At 46.0% G+C, this 20,578-nt stretch overlaps 1 long non-coding RNA gene across 1 annotated transcript; it reads left to right on the forward strand.

The window, feature by feature from the left end:
- The first annotated feature begins 2,091 nt into the window (after nt 1-2,091).
- Nucleotides 2,092-10,381, forward strand: LOC138674284 (uncharacterized). The gene is made up of 3 exons (XR_011320578.1): nt 2,092-2,185; nt 9,094-9,203; nt 10,238-10,381. It is a non-coding gene; the product is annotated as an uncharacterized lncRNA (long non-coding RNA).
- The last annotated feature ends 10,197 nt before the right edge of the window (nt 10,382-20,578 follow it).

Consider the following 20,578-nt stretch of genomic DNA (forward strand, 5'->3'; position numbering starts at 1 on the left):
GTATAACACAAAATCTGAAGAGTCACATACCGTATTTTTCAGACTATAAGACGCAACCCAAATTTTCAGAAGGAAAAAAGGGGAAAAAAATGTATCAAATGTAGGTCCGTCTTACAGTCCGAATTCAGCTTACCGGGGAGGGGTTTCGACACTGGTGGAGGAGTAGTCGGTAGAGGTTGTTCGGTGGTCCAGGCTGGTGCAGTGGCCTCCGGGAAATCCCATCCCAGGCTGGTGCAGTGGTGCTGCTGCTCTGTGAGGCTGCAGTGACCTCTGAGGCTGCAGTGGCCTGTGGGACTGCGGTGGCCTGTGGGGCTGCAGGGCTCTGTTCAGCTTCGGGGCTCTGTGGGGCTGCGGGGCTCTGTGGGGTGGTGGTGTCGGAGGTCTGTGCTGGGGCGGCAGTGGCTCTCTGTGCTGCATGGGGGCTTCACCGGCATTTCGTCAAAACCCGGAAGCCCCCGCAGATTCAGATCTTGGCAGATCTCGAGACACAAGATCTCAGGACGAGATCTCGTTGCTGACATTTGAATCTGAGCATTCGCCGCCCCTGGCGTCCTTCTTTCCGGAGGCCAACGCGTCACAGCAACGGAGCTGCGGGGGCTTCCGGGCTTTGACTAAATGCCAGCGGAGCCCCCACACAGCACAGAGCCCCGTTGCCACCACACCACAGAGCCCAACACCACTGCACCACAAAGCTCAGTCACAGCCGCACCAGCTGCATCCGGACCTCCACCACCGGGACCGTAGTCAGAATTTGTAAGTTTATTGCGACTATAAGACACACACCCTTTTCCCCCCAAAGTTTTTGGGGAAAAAGTTCATCTTATGGTCCGAAAAAAAAGTATTTCTATTCAACTGTAGATAAGACAATGAATAAGACACTAAACAAGAAACGTGACATGAAGCAGAACAATAAATGTGGGAAGGGGAGAAACAGTTGTGGCAGTAAATATTGGAGCAGTTCATAAATAAGGATTGTGAACATTTTTTGGTCCCCTTATTAAGGTCTGGGCCAGGGTTGTGTTAGAAAAAAATAAAGGGTGCTCATTGTAGTAGGTGCTATGGAGAAATAATACTATGTATATACACAAATAACTCCAGCACCCTAAGCATTCCAAAAATGATCTGATTTATTATAATGAGATTTATACTCGGTAGTAATATGATGCAAGTAAGACAGGTACATAAATCAAGAATTTCGGCCTTCATCAAGAAACACCTGTATCTTAAGACGTATAGGTTTCAAGAGTTGCCGAGTCCGTGGCGAGGGTTGTGTTGCCCCGAAACAAGTGACATTGTTGGATTGAATGCTTGTACAATGGGCAACAGGTGGAGGACCAACAGAGAAATTGCATAGGAGGAAGAGGTAAATGAGTCCTACACATGTCTATAGTGACAGATTGAAAGGATATAATTTTTGCTGGCAGGCCAAAACGTAAATGATACAGTGATTCAACCTGGATACTATAAGAACAGACCTATAGTGTAATGCTTAATATGTAAAGGTACATGCAATGCAATTATATTTTGTATTATGCTTAGTATATAGCTTCAGGAGGAAAATTACATCAGGGTTTAAAAAGAGGTTTTTGTTTTACACACTGTCCGCATACTTCTGGGCCTGCACTAGGCATAGCTTAGCACATCAGTTTTGTCTGGTGCTATTTTAAAGTTTACTGCTCCTGTCTTCTAAAAAAGGAAAAACTTTCCCTTAAAGGGAAGGTGCCACCAGTTTTCTTGTATTTTGTTTTTTTGTGAAATTAAGCTTAAAATAGTAATTAAAATGTATTAATGCAATGTTTGCACTGTTTGCAAATATACATATTTACCACCAGGGGGAGCATTTTCCATTTTAGACCTCAAGCAGCTATAGTAAGATTTAGCAGCTCTGCCCCAGGGATATTAGACCACCCAAAAGGGGAGGGAAATGGTGATGTCAGCAGTTACTGCCCCAACAGTAAGAATGAAGAGCAGCATCACAGGGCAGCACCATTTTGTGTGTGACTGCCCTGTGACCTGCTGTCACCAGCAGTTACTGCATCAGAGTGACAGCTTGTTTATAGAGGAGCAGAACACAGTGGGCTCAGCAGCATCTGGACCCAAGAAGAGTGAAGACATCTGGTGTGCATGGAGCAGCATTGGGAGCTGTCTGGGACTCATCCCTCAAGAAGCTAAGAAGGAGCTCCAGGTCTGCAGTGAATAGCCAGGCATTATGGAGGGAGGGGAGAGATACATTGTATGGCTAAGAGTGACTGATGGGAGAGAAAGAGACGTGAAGTATGATGAGTGAGACACATATGGAGTGTGATGGGGAGATACACATTGAGGCTGTGTGCACACGTTCAGGATTTTTCGCATTTTTTTGCGTTTGTTCGCTATAAAAAATGTGATAAAAACAATTTAAAAATGCATACATATGCATCCCATCATTTATAATGCATTACGCAATTTTTGTGCATATGTTGCGTTTTTTCTGGGGAAAAAACGCATCGCAGTAAAAAACGCAACAGCTTCTGCGCATGTCGTGTCTCCCCCTTTGATGTGGGCTCCGGCGCTGAGCCCACATCAAAGTCACGACATGTCGGCTGTTTTGTACAGCTGACGTGTGCGCAATAGTGGCAGGTGAAATCGCAGTTCACCCGCCGCTATTAACCTGTTAAATGCCGCTGTCAAATGCTAACAGCGGCATTTAACTACCGCTTCCAGCCGCGTGGCCAGAAATGAGCGCATCGTCCACCCCCGTCACATGATCAGGGGTTGGCGATGCGTCAGGATGGTAACCATAGAGGTCCATGAGACCTCTATGGTTACTGATGCCGGCCTGCTGTGAGCGCCACCCTGTGGTCGGTGCTCATAGCAAGCCTGTAATTCAGCTACGGAGCAGCAATCTGATGATCGCTGCAATGTAGCTGAGCCGATCGAGTTGTGCCAGCTGCTAGCCTCCCATGGAGGCTATTGAAGCATGGCAAATGTAAAAAAAAATGTTTTTAAAAATATGAAAAAAAAAAAAAAATTAAAAAAAAAAATTACAGTTTAACCCCTTCATGACCCAGCCTATTTTGACCTTAAAGACCTTGCCGTTTTTTGCAATTCTGACCAGTGTCCCTTCATGAGGTAATAACTCAAGAACGCTTCAACGGATCCTAGCGGTTCTGAGATTGTTTTTTCGTGACATATTGGGCTTCATGTTAGTGGTAAATTTAGGTCAATAAATTCTGTGTTTATTTGTGATAAAAACGGAAATTTGGTGAAAATTTTGAAAATTTCGCAATTTTCACATTTTGAATTTTTATTCTTTTAAACCAGAGAGTTATGTGACACAAAATAGTTAATAAATAACATTTCCCACATGTCTACTTTACATCAGCACAATTTTGGAAACAAATTTTTTTTTTGCTAGGAAGTTATAAGGGTTAAAATTTGACCAGCGATTTCTCATTTTTACAACGAAATTTACAAAACCATTTTTTTTAGGGACCACCTCACATTTGAAGTCAGTTTGAGGGGTCTATATGGCTGAAAATACCCAAAAGTGACACCATTCTAAAAACTGCACCCCTCAAGGTACTTAAAACCACATTCAAGAAGTTTATTAACCCTTCAGCAGCAGAAGCAACATGGAAGGAAAAAATGAACATTTAACTTTTTAGTCACAAAAATGATATTTCAGCAACAATTTTTTTATTTTCCCAATGGTAAAAGGAGAAACTGAACAACGAAAGTTGTTGTCCAATTTGTCCTGAGTACGCTGATACCTAATATGTGGGGGTAAACCACTGTTTGGGCGCACGGCAGGGCTTTGAAGGGAAGGAGCGCCATTTGACTTTTTGAATGAAAAATTGGCTGCACTCTTTAGCGGACACCATGTCACGTTTGGAGAGCCCCCGTGTGCCTAAAAATTGGAGCTCCCCCACAAGTGACCCCATTTTGGAAACTAGACGCCCCACGGAACTTATCTAGATGCATAGTGAGCCCTTTAAACCTCCAGGTGCTTCACAAATTGATCCGTAAAAATGAAAAAGTACATTTTTTTCACAAAAAAATTCTTTTAGCCTCAATTTTTTCATTTTCACATGGACAAGAGGATAAAATGGATCCTAAAATTTGTTTGGCAATTTCTCCTGAGTACACCGATACCTCACATGTGGGGGTAAACCACTTTTTGGGCACATGGTAAGACTCGGAAGGGAAGGAGCGCCATTTGACTTTTTGAATGGAAAATTAGCTCCAATTGTTAGCGGACACCATGTCGCATTTGAAGAGCCCCTGTGTGCCTATGCAATGGAGCTCCCCCACAAGTGACCCCATTTTGGAAACTAGACCCCCCAAGGAACTTATCTAGATGCATACTGAGCACTTTAAACCCCCAGGTGCTTCACAGAAGTTTATAATGCAGAGCCATGAAAATAAAAAATAATTTTTTTTTCTCAAAAATGATTTTTTAGCCTGGAATTTCCTATTTTGCCAATGGTAGTAGGAGAAATTGGACCACAAATGTTGTTGTCCAGTTTGTCCTGAGTACGCAGATACCCCATATGTGGGGGTAAACCACTGTTTGGGCGCACGGCAGGGCTCAGAAGGGAAGGCACGCCATTTGGCTTTTTAAATGGAAAATAAGCTCCAATCATTAGCGGACACCATGTCGCGTTTGGAGAGCCCCTGTGTGCCTAAACATTGGAGATCCCCCACAAATGACCCCATTTTGGAAACCAGACCCTGAACGGAACTTATCTAGATGTGTGGTGAGCACTTTGAACCCTCAGGTGCTTCACAGAAGTTTATAACGCAGAGCCATGAAAATAAAAAAAAAAATTATTTTCTCAAAAATGATTTTTTAGCCCGCAATTTTTTATTTTCCCAAGGGTATCAGGAGAAATTTGACCCCAAAAGTTGTTGTCCAGTTTCTCCTGAGTACGCTGATACCCCATATGTGGGGGTAAACCACTGTTTAGGCACATGCTGGGGCTCGGAAGTGAAGTAGTGACGTTTTGAAATGCAGACTTTGATGGAATGCTCTGCGGGCGTCACGTTGCGTTTGCAGAGCCCCTGATGTGGCTAAACAGTAGAAACCCCCCACAAGTGACCCCATTTTGGAAACTAGACCCCGAAATGAAATTATCTAGATATGTGGTGAGCACTTTCAACCCCCAAGTGCTTCACAGAAGTTTATAACGCAGAGCCGTGAAAATAATAAATACGTTTTCTTTCCTCAAAAATAATTTTTTAGCCCAGAATTTTTTATTTTCCCAAGGGTTACAGGAGAAATTGGACCCCAAAGTTGTTGTCCAGTTTCTCCTGAGTACGCTGATACCCCATGTGTGGGGGTAAACCACTGTTTGGGCACACGTCGGGGCTCAGAAGGGAAGTAGTGACTTTTGAAATGCAGACTTTGATGGAATGCTCTGCGGGCGTCACGTTGCGTTTGCAGAGCCCCTGATGTGGCTAAACAGTAGAAACCCCCCACAAGTGACCCCATTTTGGAAACTAGACCCCGAAAGGAACTTATCTAGATGTGAGGTGAGCACTTTGAACCCCCAAGTGCTTCACAGAAGTTCATAACACAGAGCAGTGAAAATAATAAATACGTTTTCTTTCCTCAAAAATAATTTTTTAGCCCAGAATTTTTTAATTTTCCCAAGGGTTACAGGAGAAATTGGACCCCAAAGTTGTTGTCCAGTTTCTCCTGAGTACGCTGATACCCCATGTGTGGGGGTAAACCACTGTTTGGGCACATGCCGGGGCTCGGAAGTGAAGTAGTGACTTTTGAAATGCAGACTTTGATGGAATGCTCTGTGGGCGTCACGTTGAGTTTGCAGAGCCCCTGATGTGGCTAAACAGTAGAAACCCCCCACAAGTGACCCCATTTTGGAAACTAGACCCCCCAAGGAACTTATCTAGATATGTGGTGAGCACTTTGAACCCCCAAGTGCTTCACAGACGTTTACAACGCAGAGCCGTGAAAATAAAAAATCATTTTTCTTTCCTCAAAAATGATATTTTAGCAAGCAATTTTTTATTTTCTCAAGGGTAACAGGAGAAATTGGACCCCAGTAATTGTTGCGCAGTTTGTCCTGAGTATGCTGGTACCCCATATGTGGGGGTAAACCACTGTTTGGGCACACGTCGGGGCTCGGAAGTGAGGGAGCACCATTTGACTTTATGAATACAAGATTGGCTGGAATCAATGGTGGCGCCATGTTGCGTTTGGAGACCCCCTGATGTGCCTAAACAGTGGAAACCCCTCAATTCTACCTCCAACACTAACCCCCCCACACCCCTAACCCTAATCCCAACTGTAGCCGTAACCCTAATCACAACCCTAACCCCAACACACCCCTAACCCTAACCACAACCCTAATTCCAACCCTAACCCTAAGGCTATGTGCCAACGTTGCGGATTCGTATGAGATTTTTCAGCATCATTTTTGAAAAATCCGCGGGTAAAAGGCACTGCGTTTTACCTGCGGATTTACCGCGGATTTCCAGTGTTTTTTGTGCGGATTTCACCTGCGGATTCCTATTGAGGAACAGGTGTAAAACACTGCGGAATCCGCACAAAGAATTGACATGCTGCGGAAAATACAACACAGCGTTTCCGCGTGGTATTTTCCGCACCATGGGCACAGCGGATTTGGTTTTCCATATGTTTACATGGTACTGTAAACCTGATGGAACACTGCTGCGGATCCGCAGCCAAATCCGCACCGTGTGCACATGGCCTAATTCTAAAGGTATGTGCACACGCTGCGGAAAACGCTGCGGATCCGCAGCAGTTTCCCATGAGTTTACAGTTCAATGTAAACCTATGGGAAACAAAAATCGCTGTGCACATGCTGCAGAAAAACTGCACGAAAACGCAGGGGTTTACATTCCGCAGCATGTCACTTCTTTCTGCGGATTCCGCAGCGGTTTTACAACTGCTCAAATAGAAAATCGCAGTTGTAAAACCGCAGTGAAATGTGCAGAAAAACCGCGGTAAATCCACAGCAGTTTAGCACTGCGGATTTATCAAATCCTCCGCGGAAAAATCCGCAGAGGAACAGAATACGTGTGCACATACCGAAACCCTAACCCTACCCCTAACCCTAACCATAACCCTACCCCTAACCCTACCCCTAACCCTAACCCTACCCCTAACCCTAGTTCTTACCCCAAACTTAGTGAAAAAAAAAAAATTCTTTATTTTTTTTATTGTCCCTACCTATGGGGGTGACAAAGGGGGGGGGGGGGGTCATTTACTATTTTTTTTTATTTTGATCACTGAGATATAACCTATCTCAGTGATCAAAACTCACTTCGGAACGAATCTGCTGGCCAGAATAGGCGGGCGCACTGCACATGCGCCCGCCATTTTGGAAGATGGCGGCGCCCAGGAAAGAAGACGGACGGACCCCTGGAGGCTAGGTAAGTATAAGGGGGGGAGATCAGGGCATGGGGGGGGCGTCGGAGCACGGAGGTGGATCGGAACATTGGGGGGTGGTTTGGAGCACGGAGTGGGGGATCGCTGTGCGGGCGGGTGGATCGGAGCACGGGGGGGTGATCACTGTGCGGGGGGGTGATCGCTGTGAGGGGTGGGGGGATCGGAGTGCGGGAGGTTTGATTGGAGCACGGGGGGTGTGATTGGAGCACGGGGGGAGCGGACAGGAGGACGGGGGAGCGGAGCACAGGACGGAGGGGAGTGGACCACAGATCAGGGGGCTGGGGGGGGCGATCGGTGGGGTGCGGTGGGTGCACATAAGTGTTTCCAGCCATGGCCGATGATTTTGCAGCATCGGCCATGGCTGGATTGTAATATTTCACCATTTTTTTAGGTGAAATATTACAAATCGCTCTGATTGGCAGTTTCACTTTCAACAGCCAATCAGAGCGATCGTAGCCACGGGGGGGGGGGGTGAAGCCACCCCCCCTGGGCTAAACTACCACTCCCCCTGTCCCTGCAGATCGGGTGAAATGGGAGTTAACCCTTTCACCCGATCTGCAGGGACGCGATCTTTCCATGACGCATATGCTGCGTCATGGGTCGGAATGGCACCGACTTTCATGACGCAGGGTATGCGTCAAAGGTCGGGAAGGGGTTAAATCATCCCCCTTTTGCCCCATCAAAAATAAAGCAATAAAAAAAAATCAGACCTACACATATTTAGTATCGCCGCGTTCAGAATCGCCCGATCTATCAATAAAAAAAAAGCATTAACCTGATCGCTAAACAGCGTAGCGACAAAAAAATTTGAAACGCCAAAATTACATTTTCTTGGTCGCCGTGACATGGCATTAAAATGCAATAACGGGTGAACAAAAGGACGTATCAGCACAAATGCGGTATCATTAAAAAAGTCATCTCGGCATGCAAAAAATAAGCCCTCACCCGACCCCAGATCACGAAAAATGGAGATGCTACGGGTATCAGAAAATGGCTCAATTTTTTTTTTTTGCAAAGTTTGGAATTTTCTTTCACCACTTAGATAAAACGTAACCTAGACATGTTAGGTGTCTATGATCTCATAATGACCTGGAGAATCATAATATCAGGTCAGTTTTAGCATTTAGTGAAGCTAGCAAAAAAGTCAAACAAAAAACAAGTGTGGGATAGCACTTTTTTTGCAATTTCTCCACACTTGGAATTATTTTACCGTTTTCTAGTACAAGACATGGTAAAACCAATGATATCGTTCAAAAGTACAACTTGTCCCGCAAAAAATAAGCCCTCACATGGCCATATTAACAAAAAAATAAAAGGTTATGGCTTTGGGAAGGAGGGAAGCGAAAAACAAAAACGCAAAAACGAAAAAGGGCTGCTGAGTGAAGGGGGTAATTTTGCGGATTTCCCACTATATTATTGCATTGGGAACCTCCAGAAAAAAAGTGTGAAAAATCCGCAAAAAAAAAAAAAAAAAAGGGAGAAAAACGCACAAAAAAATGCATGCGGATTTCCTGCAGAAAGTGTCCAGTTTTGTTCTGGAAATTTCTGCAAGGAATCCTGATGTGTGCACATAGCCTTAATATCAGGGGAGACAGAGGTGCATGGAATATGATGAAACATTATGGCATTTTGAGGCATAAAACACCTGTGATATGTAGTGTGCTATTGTATCCCAGGAACAGGGGACCGCGCCTGGACCTAGAGCAGCACCAAAAAGAAGCAAGTACCGAAGCAGTGCCGTTTTCAGTGCTATTGGTGGTGACTTCATCCTTTGTTAATCAGGCAGGTATGATTCCATGTAATTGTTTTTCTGTTTAATACAGATTTTAAAAAAATTGTTACATAGATACTACAATTACCATATTTTATTGACAATAAGATGCTACCTCGTTTTAGGCCATGTTCACACTATGTGGTTTTTACTGCGGAACCGCGGCGATTTTGCCGCTGCGGGTCTGCAGCTGTTTTCCATGCAGGGTACAGTACAATGTTACCCTATGGAAAACAAAAACCGCAGTGCACATGATGCGGAAAAACCCGAAAAAAACCACGCTGAATTGCTGCGGAAAAAAAGAAGGACCATGTCACTTCTTTGTACAGAATCGTAGCGATTCTGCACCCATAGAAATGCATTGATCCGCTTACTTCCCGCATGGGGCTGTGCCCACCATGCGGGAAGTAATGCGGATAATGTGCGGGTTATACCCGGGGTGGAGGAGAGGAGACTCTCCTCCAGGCCCCGGGAACCATATTTGTGTTAAAAAAAAAGAATTAAAATAAAAAATAATGTTATACTCACCTCTGAAGTCTCAGCGCTGCACGCGGCCGTCCGGTCTCAGGTTTGCTGTGCGACCAGAAACTTCGGTGACGTCGCGGTCACATGACCGTGACGTCACGAAGGTCCTGGTCGCACAGCATCTTTGGAACCGGACCGCCGCCTGCAGCGCCGAGGAGATCGGGACGTCAGAGGGTGAGTATACCATGATTTTATTATTTTTAACACTACTATCGATGCTGCATATTGCTGCATATGCAGCATCAATAGTAGGGGTAAAATCCCGCAGCGGAACCCGCAGGACAAACCGCGATAAATCTGCAGGGATAACCGCAGCGGGTTTGCCCTGCAGATTTATCAAATCCGCTGCGGGAGAACCTGCAGGACAGAACGCATAGTGTGAACATAGCCTTACAGTAATAATATAGGGAAACTAAATAAGATAGGGAAACTAAATTTAAAGCACAATGTGGATGTGGCGCAATGTTACGTGGGTAATGTCTGCAATATCTGTACTAATGTTACCCATCCTGTGCCCCTTCCAGGTATATTTGTCTTCAATCCTGGAATATACAGATGCATCTCAATGAATTCGAATATCATCAAAAAGTAAATTTATTTGTTCTTCAATACATGCAGCGATTACCTTACTGGCATGCACCACACTCCACACAAAGTCAGCTGCTGTCACAAGAAGACAGGAGGACGATGTGGTGCTGCGGGTGAAAAAGGGACTGTGACTATAATTGCGCATCCACTGGCGTGATATTCAATGCTTCACATGCCAATGACAATGCGTGGGATGCAGTGAATATACACACACATGATCGCCTATGGCTGCCTCTGGAGAAGTGCACACTGCCTGCACACCCAGAAAGCACAGCTAGGTACCACACAACTCGAATATAAGGTGCAACCCAACTTTCAAACAAATTTTTTTGGGCAAATAAAGTGTGTTTAATACAAAAATACTGTAATTTTATTTCATCTGAAACGTTTGGAGTACTATGTGGGTGTTATAGGCACATAGTAAGGCTGGGTTCACATTAGCGTTCGTGGGCTCTGCGGAGGGCTGTGTACTTCCTCCATTAAGCCCCGCCTACTTCCGCATGCATCCTGCGTAACTATCTTTAACATTGGGCATGCAGGACATGCGTATGCGTCGTTTTGACGCTCCTGCCGACAGCACGGGAACGCAACAATTTCCCGTGCAGTCGGCGGGAGCGTCAAAACAATGCATACGCATGTCCTGCATGCCCAATGTTAAAGATAGTTACGCAGGACGCATGCAGAAGTAGGCAGACCTAAACAGAAGTGCGGAAGTGGGTGGGGTTTCAGGAAGGAAGCACGCAGGCCTCCGCAGAACCTCGGTACACAAGTGTGAACTTAGCGTTAGTCCGTCATGGGGAGACATGAAGTCAAGGTGAAGCACTTATGTTATTTATATTTATATCATATCATTATATTTATATCATTCCCCAGCGACCAACGATCTCCCAGCAGGGGCCTGATCGTTGGTCGCTGTCACGCTTAATGATTTCGTCAACGATATCGTTGCTACGTTACAAAAAGCAACAATATCGTTAATGAAATCGTTATGTGTGAAGGTACCTCCCCTCCCTCCATAATGCCTGGCTATTCTCTGCATACCTAGATCTCCTTCTTATCTTCTTGAGGGATGAGTGACAGCTCCACTCTGATAATGCTGCTCCCACACTGTGCCTCTTTGATGTCTTTGCAGTCTCTGATAGTCTGCCTGCAGCGCCCAGGCTTTTCTCACGCATTTTACTCCTCTCAATCTAGGATCTGTTCTGAAGCAGTAAAGGTACCTTCACACATAACGATATTGTTAACGATATCGTTGCTTTTTGTGACGTAGCAACGATATCGTTAATGAAATCGTTATGTGTGACAGCGACCAACGATCAGGCCCCTGCTGGGAGATCGTTGGTCGCTGAATAAAGTCCAGAACTTTATTTCGTCGCTGGACTCCCTGCTGACATCGCTGGATCGGCGTGTGTGACACCGATCCAGCGATGTCTTCACTGGTAACCAGGGTAAACATCGGGTAACTAAGCGCAGGGCCGCGCTTAGTAACCCGATGTTTACCCTGGTTACCATCCTAAAAGTAAAAAAAAAACAAACACTACATACTTACCTACCGCTGTCTGTCCTCCAGCGCTGTGCTCTGCACTCCTCCTGTACTGGCTGTGAGCGTCGGTCAGCCGGAAAGCAGAGCGGTGACGTCACCGCTCTGCTTTCCGGCCGCTCTGCTCACAGCCAGTACAGGAGGAGTGCAGAGCACAGCGCTGGAGGACAGACAGCGGTAGGTAAGTATGTAGTGTTTGTTTTTTCTTACTTTTAGGATGGTAACCAGGGTAAACATCGGGTTACTAAGCGCAGCCCTGCGCTTAGTTACCCGATGTTTACCCTGGTTACCGGCATCGTTGGTCGCTGGAGAGCGGTCTGTGTGACAGCTCTCCAGCGACCAAACAGCGACGCTGCAGCGATCCGGATCGTTGTCAGTATCGCTGCAGCATCGCTTAATGTGAAGGGGCCTTAATGCTTCTGTTAGCAGACCCTAATGACAGGAGACAAATCGACAGAGGAGGGCTCTATGAATATGGCAGACGAACACTCCCACTGCTGTGAATTGTGCAAATGCAATGAAAATGCAATGAAATCTTGGTTATAACAGCATGTTATGCTACATTACATTGATTTATTAACCCCTTTCTGACCTTGGACGGGATAGTACGTCCGAGGTCAGATCCCCCTCTTTGATGCGGGCTCCGCGGTGAGCCCGCATCAAAGCCAGGACATGTCAGTTGTTTTGAACAGCTGACATGTGCCCGCCATAGCGGCGGGTGAAATCGCGATTCAACCGTTCCTCTGTATGTGTTTTCCGTCCGGCGGAAACAGCTGTTTTGACGGATCCTGCAAAAAACGGATGAAACGTGTGGCCAACCGGCGCTAATACAACTCAATGAGAAAATAATGGATTCGGCGGGAAAAAACAGATCCGGCGGAAAAAAACTGATCTGGCAGAAAAAAAGGAAATTGTGGAAAAAAACGGATCCGGTGGGAAAAAACGGATCAGGCGGGAAAAAAAGGATCCGATGGAAAAAAAAACTGATCTGGCAGAAAAAAAAGGAAATTGTGGAAAAAAACGGATCCGGTGATAAAAAAAACGGATCAGGCGGGAAAAAAATGATCCGATGGACAAAAACCTGATCTGGCAGAAAAAAAAGGATGTATGAGTGTATTGTATGTAGCATGTATGTATCATGTATGTAGCATGCATGTATGTAGCATGCATGTATGTAGCATGCATGTATGTAGCATGTATGTAGCATGTATGCAGCATGTATGCAGCATGCATGTATGTAGCATGCATGTATGTAGCATGTATGTAGCATGTATGCAGCATGTATGTAGCATGCATGTATGTAGCATGCATGTATGTAGCATGTATGTAGCATGTATGCAGCATGTATGTAGCACATATGTATGGAGTATATATGGAGTATGTATGGAGTATTTTTTTTTTTTCATTCAACACATTAGCCGGATGATGGGACTATTACTGTCCCATAATTGGCTAATGTGTCAATCACTGTCATTGTAGCAGGCATCGTCCGATGGGACTTGTAGTCCCATCGGACGATGCTTGCACACACGCACAGAGACCCCCCCACGCCGCACAGAGCCCCCCCCATGCCGCACAGAGCCCCCCCCACGCCGCACAGAGACCCCCCCCACGCCGCACAGAGACCCCCCCCACGCCGCACAGAGACCCCCCCACGCCGCACAGAGACCCCCCCACGCCGCACAGAGACCCCCCCCCACGCCGCACAGAGACCCCCCCACGCCGCACAGAGACCCCCCCACGCTGCACAGAGACCCCCCCCACGCCGCACAGAGAGGGAGAGTGACACAGGGGGAGAGTGCAGTTTACCGGAGATCACTGGGATTGTGGGGAGGCGGAGACAGAGCAGAGGGAAGCACACAGGGCAGCGTGTGAGAGCAGAGGATGTCTGCCCAGAACCTGCAGTGCCTGGAGTACAGAGGAGCAGTCAGTGCTTCTGTCCTGCGATAGAGAGCAAGTGGAGCTGAACAAATAGCACTGGACTATAATAAAATGGCAGCTAGTCACACCTACAGCAGTGAGTTGTGCAGCCCACAGAGGCGTGCCCAGCTGACTGCTAATGCTGCTGCAATGTTACAGATAGGGTCCGAGCCGGTCTATTATCTCCTATGTCCATGGGGTGCCGTAATCTGACACTGATAGTGACGTGCTACTGCTGCAAAACCAAGATGTCAGCCCCCAGTTCCTTCTTTCTACTCATATAACACACGGAATCTGTTTTACATGCATTCAAATCTGGGTTATAACAGCATGTTATGCTACATTACATTGATTAATTAATGATCTACAAACGCGGTACCTTCCCTTTAAGGGAGATCTGTCACCAGGTTTTTGCTATGTAATCAGAGATTACCATGACGTGGGAGCAGAGACAATGATTCCACTGATGTGTTACTTACTGGGCAGTGTTATGCTGTTTCAATACAATCAGCATTTTACTTGTAGATTAGCAGCATTCCATAACTATACAATTTAGGCTGTGTGCACACGTTCGGATTGTTTTTTCGCTATAAAAACACGATAAAACCGCAAAAAAAATGCTCACATTAACCCCTTAGCGACCGCCGATACGCCTTTTAACGGCGGCCGCTAAGGGTACTTAAACCACAGCGCCGTTTATTAACGGCGCTGTGGAAAAAGTAAATAGCGCCCCCCAGAGTCGGATTTTCTCCGGGGTCTCGGCTGCCGGGGGTAGCCGAGACCCCAGAGAACATGATTCGGGGTTTTTTTTACCCACCCCGCATTTGCGATCGCCGGTAATTAACCGTTTACCGGCGATCGCAAAAAAAAAAAAAAAAGCGATTTCTTTTTAATTTCTCTGTCCTCCGATGTGATCGCACATCGGAGGACAGAGAAAAGGGGTCCCAGGTGGCCCCCCAATACTTACCTATCTCCCCCGGTGCTCCTCGTGGCTCCCGGTGGGCGCCGCCATCTTAAAAATGGCGGGCACATGCGCAGTGCGCCCGCCGGTCGGCCCCACGAGAATCTTTGGGGTCTCAGCTGCCGGGGGTAGCCGAGACCCCAAAGAGCATGATCGGGGTCGGTTTTACCAACCCCTGTTTTGCGATCGCCGGTAATTAACTGTTTACCGGCGACCGCAAAAAAAAAAAAGTAAAGTGTAATTCTCTGTCCTCTGATGTGATCGCACATCAGAGGACAGAGAAATAGGGGGATTCGGGGACCCTACAATACTCACCTGCGTCCCTGGATCCTCCTGCTGCTCCTCCTGGCCGCCGGCAAAAGAAAATGGCGGGCGCATGCGCAGTGCGCCCGCCATCTGTCTCCATCTGCTGGCCGGCAGGAGAACAGCAGTTGGGGCTAAAAATAGGGTTAGGGGTAGGGTTAGGGGTAGGGTTAGGGCTAGGGTTAGGGTTAGGGTTAGGGCTAGGGTTAGGGCTAGAGTTAGGGTTAGAGGTAGGGTTAGGGTTAGGGCTAGGGCTAGGGTTAGGGCTAGGGTTGGGGCTAAATTTAGGGTTAGGGTTGGGGCTAAATTTAGGGTTAGGGTTGGGGCTAAATTTAGGGTTAGGCTTCTTTCACACTTACGTCGGTACGGGGCCATCGCAATGCGTCGGCCCGACATACCGACTCACGTTGTGAAAATTGTGCACAACGTGGGCAGCGGCTGTAGTTTTTCAACGCATCCGCTGCCCAATCTATGTCCTGGGGAGGAGGGGGCGGAGGTACGGCCACGCATGTGAGGTCAGAAATGGCGGATGCGACGTACAAAAAAACGTTTCATTGAACGTTTTTTTGTGCCGACGGTCCGCCAAAACACAACTGATCCAGTGCACGACGGACGCGACGTGTGGCCATCCGTCACGATCCGTCGGCAATACAAGTCTATGGGCAAAAAACGCATCCTGCGGGCACATTTGCAGGATCCGTTTCTTGTCCAAAACGACGGATTGCGACGGATGCCAAATGACGCAAGTGTGAAAGTAGCCTCAGGGCTAAGGTTAGGGTTGGGGCTAAAGTTAGGGCTAGGGTTGGGGCTAAAGTTAGGGTTAGAGTTGGGATTAGGGTTAGGGTTTGGATTAGGGTTGGTATTAGGGTTAAGGTTGGCATTAGGGTTACGCTTGGGATTAGGGTTAGGTTTGGGATTAGGGTTAAGGTTAGGGTTGTGATTAGGGTTAGGGTTAGGGTTGTGATTAGGGGTGTATTGGGATTAGGGTTAGGTTTGAGGTTAGGGTTGAGATTAGGATTAGGGGTGTGTTGGATTTAGGGTTTTGATTAGGGTTATGGTTAGGGTTGACATTAGGGTTGTTTTGGGGTAGGGGTTGTGATTATGGTTAGGGTTAGTGATTAGGATTATGGATCAGGTTGGGATTAGGGTTAGGGGTGTGTTGGGGTTAGGGTTGGAGCTAGAATTGGGGGGTTTCCACTGTTTGGTTACATCAGGGGGTCTCCAAACACGACAGCCAATTTTGCGCTCAAAAAGTCAAATGGTGCTCCCTCCCTTCTGAGCTCTGCCGTGCACCCAAACAGTGGTTTACCCACACATATGGGGCATCAGCATACGCAGGATAAATTGGACAACAACTTTAGTGGTCCAATTTCTCCTGTTACCCTTGTGAAAATAAAAACTTGGGGGCTACAATATCTTTTTTGTGAAAAAAAAATATTTTTTATTTTCACGACTCTGCATTCTAAACTTCTGTGAAGCACTTGGGCATTCAAAGTTCTCACCACACATCTAGATAAGTTCCTTGGGGGGTCTAGTTTCCAAAATGGGGTCACTTGTCGGGGGTTACTACAGTTTAGGTACATCAGGGGCTCTGCAATCGCAACATAATGCCCACAGACCATTCTATCAAAGTCTGCATTCCAAAAAGGAGCTCCTTCCCTTCCGAGCTCTGCCGTGCGCCCAAACAGTGGTTTACCCCCACATATGGCGCATCAGCGTACTCGGGATAAATTGGACAACAACTATTGCAGTCCATTTTCTCCTGTTACCCTTGTGAAAATAAAAACTTGGGGGCTACAATATCTTTTTTGTGGAAAAAAAAATATTTTTTATTTTCACGACTCTGCATTCTAAACTTCTGTGAAGCACTTGGGCATTCAAAGTTCTCACCACACATCTAGATAAGTTCCTTGGGAGGTCTAGTTTCCAAAGTGGGGTCACTTGTGGGGGGTTACTACAGTTTAGGTACATCAGGGGCTCTGCAATCGCAACATAATGCCCACAGACCATTCTATCAAAGTCTGCATTCCAAAAAGGCGCTCCTTCCCTTCCGAGCTCTGCTGTGCGCCCAAACAGTGGTTTACCCCCACATATGGCACATCAGCGTACTCGGGATAAATTGGACAACAACTATTGCTGTCCAATTTCTCCTGTTACCCTTGTGAAAATAAAAATTTGTGGGCAAAAAATCATTTTTGTAGAAAAAATGCGATTTTTTTTTTCACGGCTCTACGTTATGAACTTCTGTGAAGCACATGGGGGTTCAAAGTGCTCACCACACATCTAGATAAGTTCCTTAAGGGGTCTAGTTTCCAAAATGGTGTTACTTGTGGGGGGTTTCCACTGTTCAGGCACATCAGGGGCTCTCCAAACGCGACATGGCGTCCAATCTCAATTCCAGCCAATTCTACATTGAAAAAGTAAAACGGCGTTCCTTTACTTCCAAGCTCTGCGGTGCGCCCAAACAGTGGTTTACCCTCACATATGGGGTATCGACGTATTCAAGAGAAATCGCACAACAACTTTTGTGGTCCAATTTCTTCTGTTACCCTTGCGAAAATAAGAATTTGTGGGCGAAAAATCATTTTTGTGTAAACAAAAGCGATTTTTTATTTTCACGGCTCTACGTTATAAACTTCTCTGAAGCACTTGGTGGTTCAAAGTGCTCACCACACATCTAGATAAGTTCCTTAAGGGGTCTAGTTTCCAAAATGGTGTCACTTGTGGGGAGTTTCCACTGTTTAGGCACATCAGGGGCTCTCTAAACGTGACATGGCATCCGATCTCAATTCCAGCCAATTCTGCATTGAAAAAGTCAAACGGCGCTCCTTCACTTCTAACTTCTGCGGTGCGCCCAAAAAGTGGTTTACCCCCACATATGGGGTATTGGCGTATTCAGGAGAAATTGCGTAACAAAATTTATGGTTACATTTCTGTTTTTACACTTGTGAAAATAAAAAAATGGTTCTGAATTAAGATGTTTGCAAAAAAAAGTTAAATGTTCATTTTTTCCTTCCACATTGTTTCAGTTCCTGTGAAGCACGTAAAGGGTTAATAAACTTCTTGAATGTGGTTTTGAGCACCTTGAGGGGTGCAATTTTTAGAATGGTGTCACACTTGGGTATTTTCTATCATATAGACCCCTCAAAATGACTACAAATATGATGTGGTCCCTAAAAAAAATGGTGTTGTAAAAATGAGAAATTGCTGGTCAACTTTTAACCCTTATAACTCCCTAACAAAAAAAAAATTTGTTTCCAAAATTGTGCTGATGTAAAGTAGACATGTGGGAAATGTTATTTATTAACTATTTTTCGTGACATATCTCTCTGATTTAAGGGCATAAAAATACAAAGTTTGAAAATTGCAAAATTTTAAAAATTTTCGCCATATTTCCGTTTTTTTCATAAATAATCGCAAGTAATATCGAAGAAATGTTACCACTAACATGAAGTACAATATGTCATGAAAAAACATTCTCAGAATCAGCGGGATCCGTTGAAGCGTTCCAGAGTTATAACCTCATAAAGTGACAGTGGTCAGAATTGCAAAAATTGGCTCGGTCATTAAGTACCAAATTGGCTCTGTCACTAAGGGGTTAAGCATCCTGTTAAAAGAATGCAATCTGCATTTTGTATCTACATGCTGCGGTTTTTTCCTGAGCGGAAACGCATTCCAGAAAAAAATGCAGCATGTTCATTAATTTGTGGAATCGCGGGGATTCCGCACACATAGGAATGCATTGATCTGCTTACTTTCCGCATGTGGCTATGCCCACCATGCGGGAAGTAAGCGGATCATGTGCGGTTGATACCCAGGGTGGAGGAGAGGAGACTCTCCTCCAGGCCCTGGAAACCATATAATTGTTAAAAAAAAGAATTAAAATAAAAAATAGTGATATACTCACCTTCTGATGGCCCCCGGAGTCCTCCTGCCCCTCAGCGCTGCATGCGATGGCTTCCGTTCCCAGGGATGCTGTGTGCGAAGGACCTGGGATGACTTTGTGGTCACGTGACCATGACGTCATCCCAGGTCCTTCGCACACAGCAGCCTTGGGAATGGAAGCCGCCGCGTGCACCGCTGAGGAGATGGGAGCCATCGGAAGGTGAGAATAACCTTTTTTTAATTTTTTTTTTAGTTTTAACATTAGATCTTTTTAAAAAGTTGGTCACACTTGTCAAACACTAGGTTTGACAAGTGTGACCAACCTGTCAATTAGTTTTCCAAGTGATGCTACAGATCGCTTGAAAAGTGCTAGCATTCTGCAAGCTAATTACGCTTGCAAAACGCTAGTGTTTAGCAGGAATACGCATGCCAATTCTGCATGCGTTATACCCGTGGCAGGAGTTGCGGAATTGCCGTGGAAATTTCAGCAGCAATTCTGCAACGTGTGCACATAGCCTTACACAGAAAGTTTTGTGGGCGGGGTTATACAGAGCTCAGTATTCTGAGCACTGCTAGAGCTACAGCAGATAAAACAGTGATTCTATCACAACTGCTGCATTTAGTAAACTAAGTGACACATCGCTGGAATCAGAGTCCCTGTGCCTGCATCATGCTGTTATTAGATTAGGCTTCTTTCACACTTCCGTCGCTTGGCCTCCATCGCAATGCGTCGTTTTGGGAAAAAACGCATCCTGCAAATGTGCCAGCAGGATGCGTTTTTTTCCCATAGACTTGTATTGCCGACGGATCGCAACTTATACGCCGCGTCCGTCGTGCACTGGATGCGTCATGTTTTGGCGGACCATCGGCACAAAAAAATGTTCAAGGGAATGTTTTTTCGTATGTCGGGTCCTGCATTTCCTACCGCGCATGCGGGACCGGAACTCCGCCCCGGGACTTTAAAATGGGCAGCGGATGCGTTGAAAAACTGCATCCGCTGCCCACGTTGTGCCGAATTTTCACAACGTCCATCCGTTCGTCATGCAGACGCTTAGCAATGGCCCAGTAATGACGGAAGTGTGAAAGATGCCTTACATCAAAAAATCTGCAGACACATTTGTGGCATTCTCATGTGGTGTATGCCTGAGGGTTGTACTCCTGACAGGGTATGATGTATCTTACAGTGGCCAAGCTTTCTGTCAGGAGAAGAGTCTTTCCTTCTCAAATTACACACACACACAGGAAACTCCACAATACAATGTTTGCACAGTAACTGCCGCTAGGCAGAAGATGATAATGGTGGTAGTAGTTGGTGCATTTGAGCCCCAGTCATGAAGCAGCCGTAAGAATTTAAAACAGAAGTATTTTTACTGAAGGTAATGGGGCAAATTATTATTTACAAACAGCAGGAAACTGAGGTGCAGGATTACACTCTCCCGGGACTTGGCTCCTCCCCCTTCTATGTGACTGTAGAGCTGCAGTCATTGGTTGACTGCCCTGAGGGGTTTTCCAGAACCTTCTGCATATTAAAGCAGAGCTGGGTAACCTGATCAAGCCTGTGAGGAGAAGATTAACCCTTTTTTTGCTGCCTGTCAGCAGGTCTCACAATGTATTTACAATAAAATTCACAGTCCACAGTCCAGCATTTATATGAAAACACACTATATA

Source organism: Ranitomeya imitator, chromosome 4 (assembly GCF_032444005.1).
Source record: "Ranitomeya imitator isolate aRanImi1 chromosome 4, aRanImi1.pri, whole genome shotgun sequence".
In the NCBI taxonomy this organism is placed as follows: domain Eukaryota; kingdom Metazoa; phylum Chordata; class Amphibia; order Anura; family Dendrobatidae; genus Ranitomeya; species Ranitomeya imitator.